Source organism: Schistocerca piceifrons, chromosome X (genome assembly GCF_021461385.2).
Source record: "Schistocerca piceifrons isolate TAMUIC-IGC-003096 chromosome X, iqSchPice1.1, whole genome shotgun sequence".
Lineage (NCBI taxonomy): Eukaryota > Metazoa > Arthropoda > Insecta > Orthoptera > Acrididae > Schistocerca > Schistocerca piceifrons.
In genome coordinates this window covers 884,621,535-884,639,090 of record NC_060149.1, presented here as the reverse complement: position 1 = coordinate 884,639,090, position 17,556 = coordinate 884,621,535, and the positions used below count along the sequence as shown (strand labels likewise).

Below are 17,556 nucleotides of genomic sequence, written 5' to 3'. Positions count from 1 at the left end.
TCTATGGTTCATGTGAACTAACAGCTTCGAAACTCAGGAAATTGTACGAATCTCTCCGTGTCCAACCACTGCTGCTAGAAAAGGTTACTTATCAAATTGTGTCTGGACAGCAAAAGGCTCTCGCCTAATTTAATAGCAGCATGAGACTGTACAATATCGTACGTCTTTAAAGAAGTTGCAAAGTAACCCACAAGAATCATGTGACCAAGCCTGCAATGAAATAGCACGAAATAATATACAGACGTTACACTCGGCCAGCATAAAATGTGAAAGCGTCTTTGTAATGAATCATGGAGTGCGTCAACAATGCGCTAGAATAGGCTGCTTTTTCGACATCTAGTTATATAGCGACCAGCAAGAAGAAGCATCCTAAGACAGAAAAAGAGCCAACTGACGATTTAATTAATCTGACTAATTGACAATTCATCTGACCATTAAACTGGGTGGGGACGTAATCGGTTGGCCAATTAACTTATGGTCCAAAATATAGCCAACTTATTGGGAAGCCTACCGGTCAGTGGTTAAATATAACTTAGCTATCAGCTGAGTGAAGGATAGTTCCAAAATATTTGAAAATTTCCCGAATGATGTTGCAAATGAAATGTAGCATCTGAAACAAAACAAGAAAAAAAGGTGGTTGTGTAATGAATCATGGACTCCATGAACGCTGAACGATACGCGCAACAAATAATAAACTATTTAAAGCGTAAATCTTGCCATAATGTCTTGTCTTAAAATTCTTGTCATTGTTTATATAAAGTATGCGATAATAAAAACTGAAAATGAAACAACCTTTGCTGTAAAGACTCGCGTGAATACTTTTCCATTTCTACGGACACAGCGTCAAGCCCTCACCTAGAAAGATATTGAATATCTTAACTAAACACAGCAACCAACCACTTTTCATAAAGGTATATTTATACCAAGACGTGCATCGGGCTTCGGCCCATCTTCCGTTGGTGTAATACATTTACGTCTTCATTAAAACCGACGTTTCTGTTGACTGAATTTTGAACTCTGCAGCTGCCCTGTGCAAAATAACAGTTCGTTTAGCTACCCCGTTTCCTCAGCGTATATTTACGTTTCATTAAAAATAAGTACAAGGTGTTTGAAAAAAGAATTCCATATTTTGTAAGCTAGTAGTATTGACCAAAATAAGACTAAAATGTCCAGTAAACAAGGGATCTAAAATGAATACCTGAAAAATATGGGCACCTGTCCCTCTTCTCTACTGCGAAACACATCTCTATTACTGAAAACACTTTGCTCTTACGAACGACCTACAGAATGCAGTAATAAAATGTGGACACATTCCTGTGCTGTTGTCCATCTATACAACATGCAGTAAACATCTGTTAATCGTGTTACCGTAAATCGTGTTCACAGTTTTGGGTAAGTGCAGCGCACGTATTAGTTCTAATTGGTCATATTCATCTTTTGGATCCGCAGCTCTTGACTTTCTTTCCGTGTTTGCAGTTAAAATTATTGGATATAGGTTCCGTCTTTTATGCAAACACACTGTTTTTCCTTGTTACCCAAACATGTTTCGGCATCTCTCTGCCGTCATCAGCAGGTTTTGTTGTATTGGACCCTGTAAAAAGTGAACATATATTAGATTGTAACTGGTCTAACAAATTGAGGCCTAAAGACAGTTTTTGTTTTGCTTTTGTTCTTACCGTGATTTTACATTATATGGTCTTGCAGGACCATTGTATGGTGTCCTGCACTGATAGCTTGTCATCGGCAAACCAAACGATGTGAATGTTAATTTCATCAGCGAGTTACCACAATCAAAATCACGTTTTTTTTTTTTTTTTTTTTTTTTTTTTTTTTTTACAAAAGTCAAGAGATGTGGTAACTCACCACAACCAAAATCACGTGTTTTTTCCCTTTTTTTAATCGAGGCATGTGGTAACTTGCTGATGAAATTCACATTTACATCGTTTGGTTTGCAGATGACAAGCTATCAGAGGACACCACAGAAATCGTCCTGCAAAACCATATAATGAAAATCACGGTAAGAACAAAAACTATCTATAGGCGTCACTTTGTTAGATCAGTTACAACCTAAAATATGTTCACATTTTATAGTTTTGAATAAAACACAACCCACTAATAACGACACAGAGGTGCCGAAACCTGTTTGGGTAACAAGAGAAAACAGTATATTTGCATAAAAGGCCGAACCTATATCTAATGGGGCCATTTTGCGTTTTGATTATTTTGCGAAGTGCTTTGACATTGTAGTTTTATCTTTGCACTTACAAGCGGAATGGAACTTTATTATTCCATATGGGAAATGTCACACATTATCTTCTGTTATGGTCTGGCTAATGGAAGCAACTGTTGAACCCGTTTACTGTTTGCAAAAATACATCCAGAACGCAGGGTACCATGTGCACCATTATTCAGCCGTCTTTTCCAGCAGTTAACGGACTCTGGCACCGTAGCTCCAACAACGGTGGATCGTGGCAGACCTCGCACCATTCCTCCTCCTGTTGTGGAGGAGAGAATATTGCAGAGATCCTGGGAGTAGTGTATGTAGAATTACAGCGTATCTCGGTGTTAGTCATCCTCTAGTTTGGACGATCCTACATGAATAACTGCTATACCCATATCACGTACTGTGTATCCAAGTCCTTCAGCCACAAGATCAGCCGGCCACAAAGCAACTCTGCCTATGGCTTTTGCAAAGATGTGGTGAAGATCTGCTTTTCACAACGAAGATACTGTTCACAGACGAGGCTAGTTACACGTGAGATGTGATAATCTATTTTTGTAACCAACTTGTTGAGGCTAAGGCTAATCCAGATGGAACTGATGAAACAAGAGATAAGAGCCGATTTTGAGTTAATGTATGTGGACTAATTATTAGCGATAGACTAATAAGATCTTATATACTGTGGAACAGGTTGTTGAGTGGTGCGAGATGTCGTTAGCTCCTGTCAAGTGACTTGCCTGTTCTGCTAGAGCTGTTACGATTCCAACAATAGCTGCAGATGTCCAAAGAGGGCAGCTCGTTTTGTACTATCGCGGAACAGGGGAGAGAGCGCCACGGATACGATGCATAAATTGGGGTGGCAATCATTAAAAAAAATGCGTTTTTCGTTGCGGAAGGATCTTCTCACGAAATTTCAATCACCAAATTTCTCCTCAGAGTGTGAAAATATTTTGTTGGCACCCACCTACACACGGAGGAATGACGATAATAATAAAATTAGAGAAACCAGAGCTCGCACAGAACGATTTAAGTATTCGTTTTTCCTGCGTGCTGTTCGTGAATGGAACGGTAGAGAAACAGCTTGAAGATGTTTCTAGAATGAAATTTTCACTCTACAGCGGAGTGTGCGTTGATACAAAACTTCCTATCAGATTAAAACTGTGTGCCGGGCCGAGAATCGAACTCGGGACCTTCGCCTTTCGCGGGCAAGTGCTCTGGCCAACTGAGCTTCCCAAGCACGACTCACGCCCCGTCCTCACAGTTTTAATTCCGCCAGTACCTCGTCTCCTACCTTCCAAACTTCACAGAAGCTCTCCTGCGAACCTTGCAGAACTAGCACTCCTGGAAGAAAGGAGCACTTGCCCGCGAAAGGCAAAGGTGTCGAGTTCGAGTCTCGGCCCGGTACTCAGTTTTAATCTGCCAGGAAGTTTTGCTTGAAGATGATTTAGCGAACATTCTGCGAGGCACTTAACTATGAATTGGAGCGTGATCATGCAGATGTAAATACAGACGTAGCTGCATGATGGATGATCAGCCCATTTTCTCCGAAATGTTCGGAAATGCCTCACACACACACATTTAATGGGCAATGAATTGGTCGGGGAAGGCCAGTACATGGGCCAGCTTGCTCCCCCAATCTCAATACCTCGAAGTTTTGGATGTCGGGACACTTGAAATCTTTGGTGTATTCAAGCCTCATTAATGATGCAAAAACACTTCAGGGAAGCTCATCGATGCCTGTCAGTGCACCCTTGATTAACCTGGATTTTTTTTCAGAGAGTGCGTGATTTCCTAACACGTCGGACAGCAACATACCTTACTATGAATGGGCACCACATTGAGCAGCTCCTGCAGCAATGACTCATAAGTGTAGGTCATTTGTAACAACAAGTAGATTACATTATAAGCTCTGCTGTTTCACAGTAACAGAATAATGTGTTCTCATTTATTTACTGCATTCTGTATATCGTTCGTCATAGCAAAGTGCTTGTTGTAGAAAACGAAGACGAACAAGTGCTCATAGATCTTAAGGTATGGTTTTTAGAGGCTCATGCTACCACGAGAACAGATGAGGGGCCGCCAGCGCCACCCAAAAGAGGCTCACATTCTGAAGATGACTAACTTTAAGTCGAAACCGGTCATAACAAATAAATATCATTGTGATCTACACTATTATTTTAACCAAAATAAACGAACTGTTATTTTGTACAGGGCAGCTGCAGCGTTCAAAATGCGTGACACAAACGCGTAGTATTGATGAAGATACAAATGTATTACTCCAATTGTAGACAGGTAAAAAGCCGTACGCATCTTGACATAAACAAAACTATATAAAAGTGGCTGGTTGCTGTGTTTCTTGAAGTAATTTAATCCACAGCCACCATTATCACGGATAAAATAATGTTTAGAATTCCATTCAGAAACTGTATATTGACATCTCTCGGTTTCTTCGCTCGGATATATTTCTCTGTCGTCGTCGTTATCGGGGAATAATAAACAATGCTGACATTTTTTCCCGTAACCTCCTCTGTAATTCGTGTAGTCACTCTGTTATCGTTCAGAAACCTATGGCATTTCGCAGTTGATGACATACCTTGTAAGCAGGCTGTTTAGGTTTTTATGTTGGTAACCTCACGTAGTGCTCTGTATGAAAATCGCTGAATGCGCTGTGTACAGTCTGGGGCTGGTTGAACTCATTGTTGGAATATTCGCTAGTGTACTGTTGTGCAGTTGGAGGTGAGCCGCCAGCAGTGGTGGATGTGGGGAAAGAGATGCCAGAGTTTTGAGTAGATGATCTGGACGTGTGTCCGTCAGAAAAAGGAAATTTCTTTAATTGGATGTCACAAAATAATATATATATATATATATATATATATATATATATATATGACTTTTGAACGCTACTGAGGTAAATACATTGTTGGTTCTCTATCAAAATCGTTCATTTGCTAACTATGCCTATCAGTAGTCAGTGCCTTCAGTAGTTCGAATCTTATTATTTAGCTGGCAGTATTGGCGCTCGCTGTATTGCAGTAGTTCGAGTACGAAGATTTTTGTGAGGTAAGCGATTCATGAAAGGTGTAGGTTATTGTTAGTCAGGGCCATTCCTTTGTAGGGATTTTTGAAAGTCAGATTGCGTTGCGCTAAAAATATTGTGTGTCAGTTTAGTGAAGATCAGAGTAAGTAAAGAGAGAAATATCTGAGTACGTTCATTTTTGCTCAGCTGTTTCTGTATCAAATAACGTAGAAGTTTATCAGCAGAGTCATTATTAATTTTTCTAAGGGACGTTTCAACCTTCGCTCGTGTTTCAACAACGTATCAAGTTACGTAGCTTATCTATAATAATCTGAAAACTCGAAAAATGTCACAGTGTGTAGAGTTGGAACCTTATCCGTTTTGTTCTGTTAAATAAACGCCGAAGTATGCATCGAGGGCAGGTCTGCTTTGTGTGAGTGTTTGTTGAAGTCTTTTTGGTCTGCTTCGTCAAGACAGTGTCCAAGCAACATCCGAATCGAAGTTGACTGCCCTTTTCAGTTTTCAGCCAACGGGCTATTTTTGGTTTATTTCTTCTTTCAGGAAACCGAAATATTACTCTTGGCTGCTGTCTGCTGAGCCTGTAGACCGTCCGCGTCGGGGAATGTCGCCAACATAAGTATACACGTTGCTGCTGGCACTCGCTCCGGGAAATGAGTCGAAATAAACTCTTCCTCGGAGCCTGACTAATACCGAAACAAATGATATTCTTCACAATTGTCTTTGCCTACTGTTGACGTGGAGAAATCAAATCTGCGCGAATATGATATCACGGCCACAGGGACAGAAAACGTCCGAGGAAATAACTTCCTTTCTCTAACCAACTAATATTATAAAATGGTTCAAATGGCTCTGAGCATTATGCGACTTAACTTCTGAGGTCATCAGTCGCCTAGAACTTACAACTAATTAAACCCAACCAACCTAAGGACATCACACACATCCATGCTCGAGGCAGGATTCGAACCTGCGACCGTAGCGGTCGCTCGGTTCCAGACTGTAGCGCCTAGAGCCCCACGGCCACTCCGGCCGGCCAACTAATATTTTATACCTGTGTATTAGTTTCATAGTGACTGTTACCCACAATGTGTTCACTGATTTCGAGTAGTTGTTACCCTTCCTGTAAACAGTTTGATGTCGTTGTTAGATGGCAATAATAAATTGGGCCGATATTTTTGGCCGTAACCTTCTCTATAGTTCATCTATTTACCCCGTTATCGTCCAGAAACCTATGGCACTTTGTAGCTATTAATAAAGGACACATAACCGCTTCTGTCTCAGTGGGACGCACTCAGTTGCATTCAATTTTTTTGTCTTAGCCATCGAGAAGTTCTAGGTGACCTTGTAATGACTCATATAGAATTCTTTTCATAGAAACTTGGGTATAGCTCGAGGGTTGTCTCCAATTTCTGTACTCGTTCCTGTCATGCTGTTCCTGTTAGCCTTGTTAGTACTTCATTTTCTGCACACTGTCCCTTATGACATACATGCCTTTTATGACCAATGTTTGGCATGTAATCTCATCAGCGACTGTAGCGTTTTCTCTCTGTATTCTGTCTGTTCCTCTGTCATCTACAAGTATCGACGTACAAGCTGTAAATACTATACAGTCTGTTTTTGTTCGGGAACGCCTTAACTTTATCCAGTTTTCCATTGTAATCCAGTCAAGCAGCTTCACGAATCCTGACTACTTTTTAGAGGACGAATTTAAGTAGTAATAATGATATTTCGTACATCTGGGTGACACCTGTTTCATTTGGGTCTGTCAGTGTGCCCTCGTATTCCATTTCTGACACTATTTTAATGATAGGTTCTTAACAGTATTATCTTCAATTCAAAATTCCTCTACCATTTTAATTTTATTGTCCTGTCCATCGAATCACAGGGCTTCACGAAATTTCGTTATGATTTATTGGGAGACAACACATCATTACTTAGATTGTTCAAATCCAAAATAAAGTTTGTGTTTCGAGCTCACACATCTGTGTATTTCATGGTTTAAAAATGGTTCAAATTGCTCTGAGCACTATGGGACTTAACATCTGAGGTTATCAGTCCCCTAGAACTTAGAACTACTTAAACCTAACTAAACTAAGGACATCACACACATCCCGAGGCAGGATTCGAACCTGCGACTGTAGCGGTTGCGCGGTTCCAGACTGAAGCGCCTCCTAGAACCGCTCGGCAACAAAGGCCGGCGCCATGGTTCCATGTACACACTTTTTATTGCCAATTAGTATTAATTAATTAATGACGTGTGACGAGGGCCTCCCGTCGGGTAGACCGTTCGCCTGGTGCAAGTCCTCCGATTTGACGCCACTTCGGCGAATTGCGCGTCGATGGGGATGAAATAATGATGATGATTGGGACACAACACCCAGTCCCTGATCGAAGAAACCCTCCGACCCAGCAGGAATCGAACCCGGGCCCATTGGATTGACATTCTGTCGCACTGACCACTCAGCTACCGGGGTCGGACTTGCCAATTAGTAACTGTACATGAAATTACTTACTGCAAATGAGAACCTACAATAGTTTTTCTCGGAGGGCCTAATAGAAGTTAATTTTTTTCTGTGGTAGGTGGCACTGCCATTCTTCCTGTGTCTCTCTGGCCTCACTTACAACGCTACTGAACACACAGGAGTGAATTCAATTAGCCATGTCGAGTACAAATTGCGTGATATACGTTGTTCAGGCTGTAACAGAATAAGGGGATGAATAGTCGACGCTCAGTAGTGACCAACACACAGTCACTATCAACGACAGAATTCAAACATTAAGCTTTGTAGCACGAGCCGGCCGGGGTGGCCGAGAGGTTCTAGGCGCTACAGTCCGGAGCCGCGAGACCGCTACGGTCGCAGGTTCGAATCCTGCCTCGGGCATGGATGTGTGTGATGTCCTTAGGTTAGTTAAGTTTAATTAGTTCTAAGTTCTAGGGGACTGATGACCTCAGAAGTTAAGTCGCATAGTGCTCAGAGCCATTTCAACCTTTGTAGCACGGAATTACAACAGTCGTTTGGTACCACATGCCATGGAATGCTAGCCTCGGGACAAGCTATAACTGAAGTTGTTTGCTATATGATGATGATGAAGTCCCATACGCTGAGGAGCGTAAGCGACGATGCTGGAGACCCTCACCGCCTACTAGGCAAGGTCCTAGCGGAGGTGGTTTGCCATTGCCTTCCTCCGGCCGTAATGGGGATGAATGATGATGATGAAGACGACACAACAACACCCAGTCATCCCTGACCCCGCAGGGAATCGAACCCATGACCCAGTACGCGGGTAGCGAGAACGCTACCCCAAAACCACGAGCTGCGGACTGTTTGCTGTAAGCAGTTATAAAATAAATCCGTCGAACTATTATAAATTATCTACGACGAACTGTATTTTGTACTATATGAAAACGTCCATCTATACGATACGCTTGTATTAACTGTTGGCGATCTTCAGATGTAAATATTTGGCATATCCATTGCACAACTCAAATGGATCAAATGGCTCTGAGCACTATGGGACTTAACTGCCGTGGTCATCAGTCCCCTAGATCTTAGAACTACGTAAACCTAACTAACCTAAGGACATCACACACATCCATGCCCGAGGCAGGATTCGAACCTGCGACCGTAGCAGTCGCGCGGTTCCAGACTGTGGCGCCTAGAACCGCTCGGCCATCCCGGCCGGCCTGCACAATTCAAATTATGCTTCAAGTAACATGTGTTTCTCTCAAATTCGGAAAAATATCTGAACGAAAAGGCTTATGTTGTAGACGATGAGGTCTAGTTTGGTGTGACAAAGTGGTAGAGAGCTAGTAATCACTGCCACGTACATAGAATAAAAAACCTCGTGCCTAGAAACACGAACATAAGAACATCTACGGTGATTATTTGGGAAAGTAACTAAGCGCACATTCTAAATATACATAAGTCGATAAGAAACTAAGGTCGTGTAGAATGACATTATCTTTAGTTTCTCGATAACCATGACACGTCACTCCTCCTTTCTAACCTTTAATGTGATGCAGATATGGCCCTTGGGTGATATACAGATGTTTTTGTGTGTGTGTGACATCTCCTCGACGGAAAAAAGCTCAAATGAGCTAATTAAAAGTAAAAAAATGCTAATTTACTTTTTTTGACAGTAGTGGTCTCGTGAATTTGTTCCTCCAGGACAAACCGTCAACCAAGTTTTGTACGAAGATGTCCTTGAAAAGCTTAGGAAAAGGGTGAATCTAGTGAGACCGGACATTGCAGACAAGTGGATGCTCCCCATTCCCCCCCCCCCCCCCCCGCCCCACTATTCACCTTATCCGAGTCTTTGTGACTTTTTTCTTTTCCCAAGATTGAAAAATCTCTTAAAAGGACGACATTTTGGGACTCTGGTGAAATTTCGAAAGAATGTGACCGACATGTTAAAGACCCTACCAGTTGAAGCTTTCAAAACTGAGAACGACAACTCCGCCAAATGTAGCTGCCCAGCGGAATTACTTTGAAGGGGACAATATTTTGGTTTAAAAACAAAAAAGTCAGCCTCATTACTTTTCCAACACACTTTGTACACTGCTCGGCGGTACTTACCTGGTAAGTCGCCATCGAGAAAACTGGATTGTGCGCTAGCTCTGCTGGTGTTGCTGGTGCGGAGGGGTGGTCTGCGCCATGCGGTCGGCGCGTGGATGGCTAGATATCGGTGCACGTAGCGTCGGCTCGTCCCCGAGTGCTGGCTTAATCTGGTGGTGCAGCGCCTGCTCCCTCTGGCTCGGTGGTGAAGTGAAGTACTCGCGATGTGGCGAGTCTCCGCGGTTCCTCTGTTTGGAGCGACTCAAATGGTTTAAATGGCTCTGAGCACTATGGTACTTAACATCTGAGGTCATCAGTCCCCTAGAACTTAGAACTACTTAAACCTAACTAACCTAAGGACATCACACACATCCATGCCCGAGGCAGGATTCGAACCTGCAACCGTAGCGGTCGCGCGGATCCAGACTGTAGCGCCTAGAACCGCTCGGCCACCCCAGCTGGCTGAAAGGAGGGTTTGGGGTGTTTGTTGGTTGGTGTTGTCGAATACTTCTTTGAGTGCGAAAATTGTTACTGGATTTCCTTCAATTATGACTTTTTGTAGTAGATAGTTTTCTTCAATTATTAGTTTTTGTGGAGGCCTGTTTGTATACAGTGACAAATAAAGTTATTTAGTGCAGACCTTCACAGTGAAGATAATGGGCAAACCAGCAAAACTAGAGTAAGTGAAACATATTGCAAATACGCATACGCGTGCGCGCGCGCGCGCGCGCACACACACACACGCACACACACACACACACTATCTTCCACATTACATTTACGTGTACATAGATATTCCGTAAGTCACCATACGGTGCGTTGCAGAAGGTACCCTGTACCAGTAATAGTCGTTTCCTTTCCTGTTCCACTCGCAAATAGAGTGAGGGAAAAACGCCTGTCTGTATGCCTCTCTATGAGCCCTAATTTCTCGAATCTTCTCTTCGTAGTCCATACGTGTATTGTATGTTGGCGGCAGTAGAGTCGTTAGACAGTCAACTTCAAACGACGGTTCTCTAAATTTTCGCAATAGCGTTTTTCGAAACGAACGCCACCCTCCCTGCAGAGATTCCCATTTGTGTTCCCGTAGTATCTTTGTAAGACCTACGTGTTGTTTCAGCCTACTAGTAACAAATGTAGTAGCCCACCTCTGAATTGCTTCGACGTCTTCCTTCAATCCGACCTGGCACGGATCCCAAACACTAGAACAGTACTCAAGAGTAGGTCGCACCAGCGTCCTATATGCGGTCTCCTTTACAGTTGAACCACACTTTCCTAAAATTCTCCCAATAAACCGACGTCGACCACTCGCCTTCCCTACCGCTTTCCAAGGTTACGCCCAGATATTCAAACGACTATCTCAAGCAGAACACTAGTAACAATGTAACTGAACGTTACAGATTTGGTCTTCCTACTCAGCCGCATTAACTTGCATGTTTCCACATTTAGAAACAGCAGCCATTCATCAAAACAACTAGAAATTTTGTCTAAGTCATCTTGCATTTTTCTGCAATCACTGTCCTATCACACTTCCCTGAGGCACTCCTGATAATACCGTTGTCTCTGACGAACATTCGCCGATGAGGACAACATACTGGGTTCTGTTACTTCAGAAGTATTCGAGCCACTCACATATGTGTGAATTTATTCCGAGCATTTTCGTTAATAGCCAGCAACGAGGCACCGTTTCAAATGCTTTCCGGAAATCTAGAAATACTGAATCTGCGTGTTGCCCTTCATCCACAGTTCGCAGTATATCATGTGAGAAAAGGGCAAGTTAACTTTAGCCATAACCATAACATGCCCAGGCGTAAATTTTCGAACTGTTCTACATCAAGTTCTGTGTGCTGTGTGGTCCCAACACCGATCCCTGGGGCATCCCCCCCCCCCCCTTTCACCCCTCTCAGTCCCCACATCACAGCCATTCTCAACACTGTGAGTAATGGCCTCCTTTTGCTGTCTGTTGTTAAGTAAGAGGTGAATCAATTGCGAACTACTCCCCGTATTCCATAATGGTCCAACTTCTGCGGCAATATTTTGTGGTCAACACAATCAAACGCCTTAGTTAAATCAAAAAATATGCCTAGCGTTCGAAACTATTTGTTTAATGCTTTAATCCATCCAGTGCCTCACACAGGAAAGAGAATATAGCATTTTCAGTTGTTAAACCACTTCTAAAGCCGAACTGTACATCTGATAGCAAATTATTTGATATAAAATTGTGAATTATCCTTACAGACACATCCTTTTCAGTAACTTTAGCAAACACTGATGGCATAGAAATCGGTCTACAATTGTCTCCATTATCCCTTTCTCCCTTTTTTAAAGAGGCTTTACTACTGAGTACTTTAATCGTTCAGGAATCTGACTATTCTTAAAGGAAAAATTACAAATATTGGTAAGTACAGGGCTAACATGTGCAGCACAGTACTTTAATATTCTGCTAGGCACTCCATCATATCCATGAGAGTCCTTAGTCTTCAGTGATGTAATTATTGACTCAATTTCCCCCTTGTCAGAATCACAGAGGAGTATTTCAGACATCAATCTCGGGAAGGAATTTTCCAAGAGAGTTTTATGATTTCCTGTAGAAATTAAGTTTTTATTTAATTCACCAGTAATGCTGAGACAATGATTGTTAAATACTTACAGCGTTCTAAAACTGAAACATAATGAAAGCAGCAAGTTTGAGCAGGAGCAGAGCAAGACGGTCTCTCCTGAATAAAAACACCAAACAGCCGCCTTGTTTTCATTCTAATTGAAGTCTCATTTGTGTTTTGGACTCCGTCTCGCTTATATCTAGATAGAAAAGCTCATACAACAGGTAAAACTGAATTCTGTGTTACGCTGAACGTATTTTATTAATATGTTGTGTCCGCGTCCAATACGAAATTAAGTTTGTAAATGCTGTAGCGTATATCGCGTTTCTAAAACACATTTAGTAACGCACAATGAAGCGTATAAATAGGACTAAAAGAGTTTATCCACAAAGCTTTTACAGCCTGCAACCTAATTTATTACGCATATTTCAGCTGCAAATGCATATAGCGTCACAATGATAACAAAGTCGATTTCATTCACGAAACAGTTCAAGTTTCAGGCATTTTATACTTTTTAAAATAAATTTCTTGGATGTTACAAGTTTTATGCAACATTTACATACATCGTCTCAAAATTATGCCCAAAAGTTGATGATAATTAATTGTAAATTACCAGGATCGCTTAGAATGTATAAGTCTTACTTTGTCGCAAATGTTTATTTTTAGGGCATTTGTGACTCTCTTAAATTAACTATCACGGTCTTCTGTTATGGAAAAGATAACGACGTAAGAGACTTTTCGGAGACAAAGGCGCCGACTTTTGAAAATCTTGAGGTATGCTCATCATGTTACACTTTAAAAGTCATGATTACCCCGCATATAATTATAAAACTAAACTAAATTCCGCCGAAACAAGCCATGAAGGCCCAACGGTACCGACCGGCCGCCGTGTCATCCTCAACCCACAGGCGTCACTGGATGCAGACATGGAGACGCATGTGGTCAGCACACCGCTCTCCCGGCCGTACGTCAGTATACGATACAGGAGCCACTACTTCTCAGTCAAGTTTGCCTCACAATGACTGAGTGCGACCTGCTTGCCAACAGCGCTTGGCAGGTCTGATGGTCACCCATCCAAGCGCTATCCCAGCCCGACAGCGTTTAACTTCGATGATCTGACGGGAACCGGTGTTACCTCTGTGGCAAGGCTGTTGGCCCTATATAGTTATAGTGAATGTAAATGCTACAAAAGTAACTTAATATACATGATCACTCACATAAATAGGGAGAGACTGGAACGTGCTCCTCCTGACAATTGTTTTGCTGGTGCATCCGTTGATTAGAGGTCTCAGGTTCAGTTCCCTTGCGAGATCGGAATGGATGTTAAATAATGCTACATGATTGAACTGGTCTCGGTTAATGGTGGCTCTGGTGTAAATTTTCAGTTTTCGAAGTGCAGGACACGAACGTTCTGGAGTACACGTGGATACAGGTATCGTTAAAAGAAGTTGGATGTTCTGGTATCATGTTCTGCACAGCAACACACTTGTCATCCTCTGCCCTACTCAAGTATTGCACCACTCTTTCAAAACTATCAAGTTTAACGTTATGTTGTTTTACCACACCCAACACAGTATCTCTAAAAATAGACAGTCTTACACAGTCGAAATCGTAACCGTAAACAGAAGTAACGTAACTACTGTCTTCTTTGCCTAATAAAACTGTTCTGTTTTGACAAGGTGTGGCATTGTTTCGGGCTGAAATTTGCTTTTAAAGCTACTTACTGTTTGATCCACTATCTCAAAAAATAAAATTCGCAACTTTCCTTGACTATCTGATGAATTATGCTAGTCACCACCTCCTATTTTTAATGCCAGTTTTTTAGGATGTGAAACGGTGGAGAGACTTAATTGCAGTGCATCACACTTTTCTTTAGCATGTTCCCAAAGTGATAAAAAGGTATCTGTATTTCTGGCTCCTTCTACTAAAGGTAAAACAACATCTACAGAATTACGAGCAAGGCGGAAATTTAATGAAACTTTTTGAAGTACTGCGTTAAGTTTCCCTGTTCTTTGGAATACAAGAATTGGCATCTTAATATGAAACAGAGTTTCCAATTTTTGCACACATTTTAGAGATCATTTAGCTTTTGCACCAGCATCGTTTCTCTCATCTTACGTATTATTAAGAAATTGCAGAAGAATTTCATAGTTATTATCTGTGCACAACAAAGACACATCACGCATGCGCCATCTCGTTGGATAGAGCGGTCTTAAACCTTGACCTACTTCGGTGTCATGAGAACCTGAAAACAATTCTTTAAGATTTCCGAATTTTCCTGGCCTCTTGTGTGAACCATAAATGAAATCAAATCTTTGTGGATTGACAGATTATCTCTTAACACTGGTGTTATTAAATGAGTCTTGAACAACTAAATTTAGGGAATGAGACCAGCAGTGAATGTAAATAGCTCTACGTTCGGTTTCTTTTATCCGTCACTGTAATCCTTCCAGACAGTCGCTATCGTTTGTTGCGCCGTCATAGCATTGCCCATGGCAGTTGTTCACAGAAATATAATATCTTAATAATATATCCTTCATAGATTTAAACAGCATATCTGAATCAGTTAATGGGAGCTCATAAAAACGACAAAACAACTTATGAAAAGCAAAATTTTGGCCAACAGTACGAAAAAAACAGACATCTGCTTTCTAATCGATATATCGGATGTCTCGTCCATCATTATTGCGTATAAATTATATTCTTTTATATGTTGAATCAAAGTTTTCTGAAGAGACATGCTTACCAATGTTATAATTTCATTAATTATGTTATTAGACATCCACCTGTTACTAGTCTGATTAAGCCATAGTTTCAGTTCGGGTACACCCTCGGAACGTAATTTCAGAAGATTGTCAAAATTATAAGATTCATCAACATGATTACATAAGGCCAATCTTTGGCAAACCAAGAAATAAATATTTTCCTTAAACAAACAGTAGCGGTCTGTACTTCTTTTGCTTTAGAGTGACTAACTGATAACAGAATATTTATTCCTTTTTTCATAGAATTATTTGTACTAACTGAACACATATGCAAATTACTTTTTTCGTGAGATTTGAATCGCTTTAGAGCAATAGACCAGTTCTTAAAGCCGTACTTAACGAATGCATTATAGGAATCTTTGTTCGCAGGAACAGATTTTGGAGGCAATCTCTCGTTTTCACACATAGACCTAAACAAAAAACAATAAGCTCTGTCATCTTTCTCGTCATACTGAATCCATGTATATATTTTTCCCAATGTTTTTGAAACGTCCTACCACTGCGACTGCTACTTTCAATACCGGTATCATTTTACTTCGAATTACCAGAAATAATAACGGGGATTTCATTGTCTCAAGCTACCAGAGACGGATCACTTTTACTGCAACACGCTGTCGATTCGATATCACCATCACGATTATCATTCGAAGTCCTTTTGTATTTCATTATATACTTACCCATTTTAACCATTTTGACGTGCAAGACATGAAAACATAATTCCAAGCTCTGGTGACACAGGTCAAACAGAACACAAACTAACGTTTAGCGGTCTACACGTTCTGACTCCTGGACTCTTCGATGTTCGTTCAGTTGTTGAAGCCTGGAAATTCAAATTCAGTATAAGTTACACTATATCCAACATGATTACACAAGAAAATATCTCTCGCTGGCTGTTGCGTTCCGTGGTTGTCGCAGAGCTGCCAATTAAAGCTCAAAGAACTTCGACAAATTGTTATAAGTACTGCTCATTTGCTCAATGTTTTAGCTAGGAGGGATGGGGCATTCTTCCCAACAGGTATGTCGGATCACTGGTAACATATGTGGTTGTATCAGAAGGTTATTACTTCGTAGTGTAAACGTTTTCATCGTATCATACCTAACCGGCTTCATTTCTAGTTATTTAAGCCTGCGGCAGGCGCGCTGAAGATAATTACGCCAGCGCTCAGTGCCGCCTAACATCAAATACCATTTAACTGATATTTTTTTTAGTTTTCTCGTAAAATTTATAGATGGGGTTTTCAGCTACAAGTAAGATCGTTATAACCTCAGATTTCAGTGCTGTTATAGGTCATTATTAAAGCAAGTCTTACAAAAATATATAGTGAAGAGAAACGGAAATACTGTATAGTCATAATTAAGAACAAAACATCAAATTAAGAAAAACACATACCAACGATCACACACTTTGTTCCTCTGGAGAAGCTCTGCAGTCATTACAAGTATTACATTGCTTGCAAACAAGTCTTTTGCATCTGTTGCAAGTACATTAATTTTGTTATTTTTTTATCGACACAAAGATGGCACCTTTCATACCTTCTAACAACCTCTTCGTTACTTACGGGGATGTATCGACAGGGTGACAGAAATCCTTGGATGTCCCTTGGAAAAATACAGAGTTAAGCCCTTTCTTTCAACTGGCTCTCCATTAGAGCCAAGGCCAGGTTTGTGACGTACGTTCTTCTTCTGAACCTCTCATCTGGATTATTTTCGAACAACAGCACTTGGGAATTAATTTAAGAAGTATCCAGATACCGGAAAAACAAGGCCAAGGGCTATCTACTCCTTGTCCTCTTAGTGGAGTAGGATGTACATGTGCGATCAACAGTATCTGCGTCACTTATGGTTGCATTGTACTCCAGATTTACAATAGACATTCTTGTAGCAGTGTTTATTTCGTCAGTTTCGCGCGTTGACGACAGGAAAAGCACAACCTGGTTTCATTTAGTTTGGCACGAAACAAGACAAAAGTCAAAAAGAAATCCGAAAAGACGATTTCCAGTTTCTCGTGGCCTGTTTGGCAAAAATTCCGTGGGAATTTCCTTCTTGTTCTTTTCCAGTGTCCCTATAAAGATTGGCTCATTTTCCAGAAGATACTGTCCTAAAGGATAACTACTATAATAGTCGTCTGTAGTTACATTCCTGTGAGTATCCTTGATTGGTTCAACTAATCTCTTCACAATACCCCTAGGCTGGTTAGATGCAAGATATGGTCCAGGATTCTGTCTGCCGCAATATACTTTGAAGTTACAGGTGTAAAATGTCTTGCTATCGCATAGTGCGTACAACTTCAAACCGTACCTGGCAGGTTTACTGGCCATGTATTGCACAAAACCACAACGTCCACAAAAACGAACAACCATTTCGTCTATGGGTGTGAACTCCC

At 41.2% G+C, this 17,556-nt stretch overlaps 1 pseudogene; it reads right to left on the bottom strand.

Moving 5' to 3' along the window:
• Positions 1 to 13,446: 13,446 nt before the first annotated feature.
• Positions 13,447 to 13,564, bottom strand: LOC124723331 (annotated as a pseudogene).
• Positions 13,565 to 17,556: the final 3,992 nt, after the last annotated feature.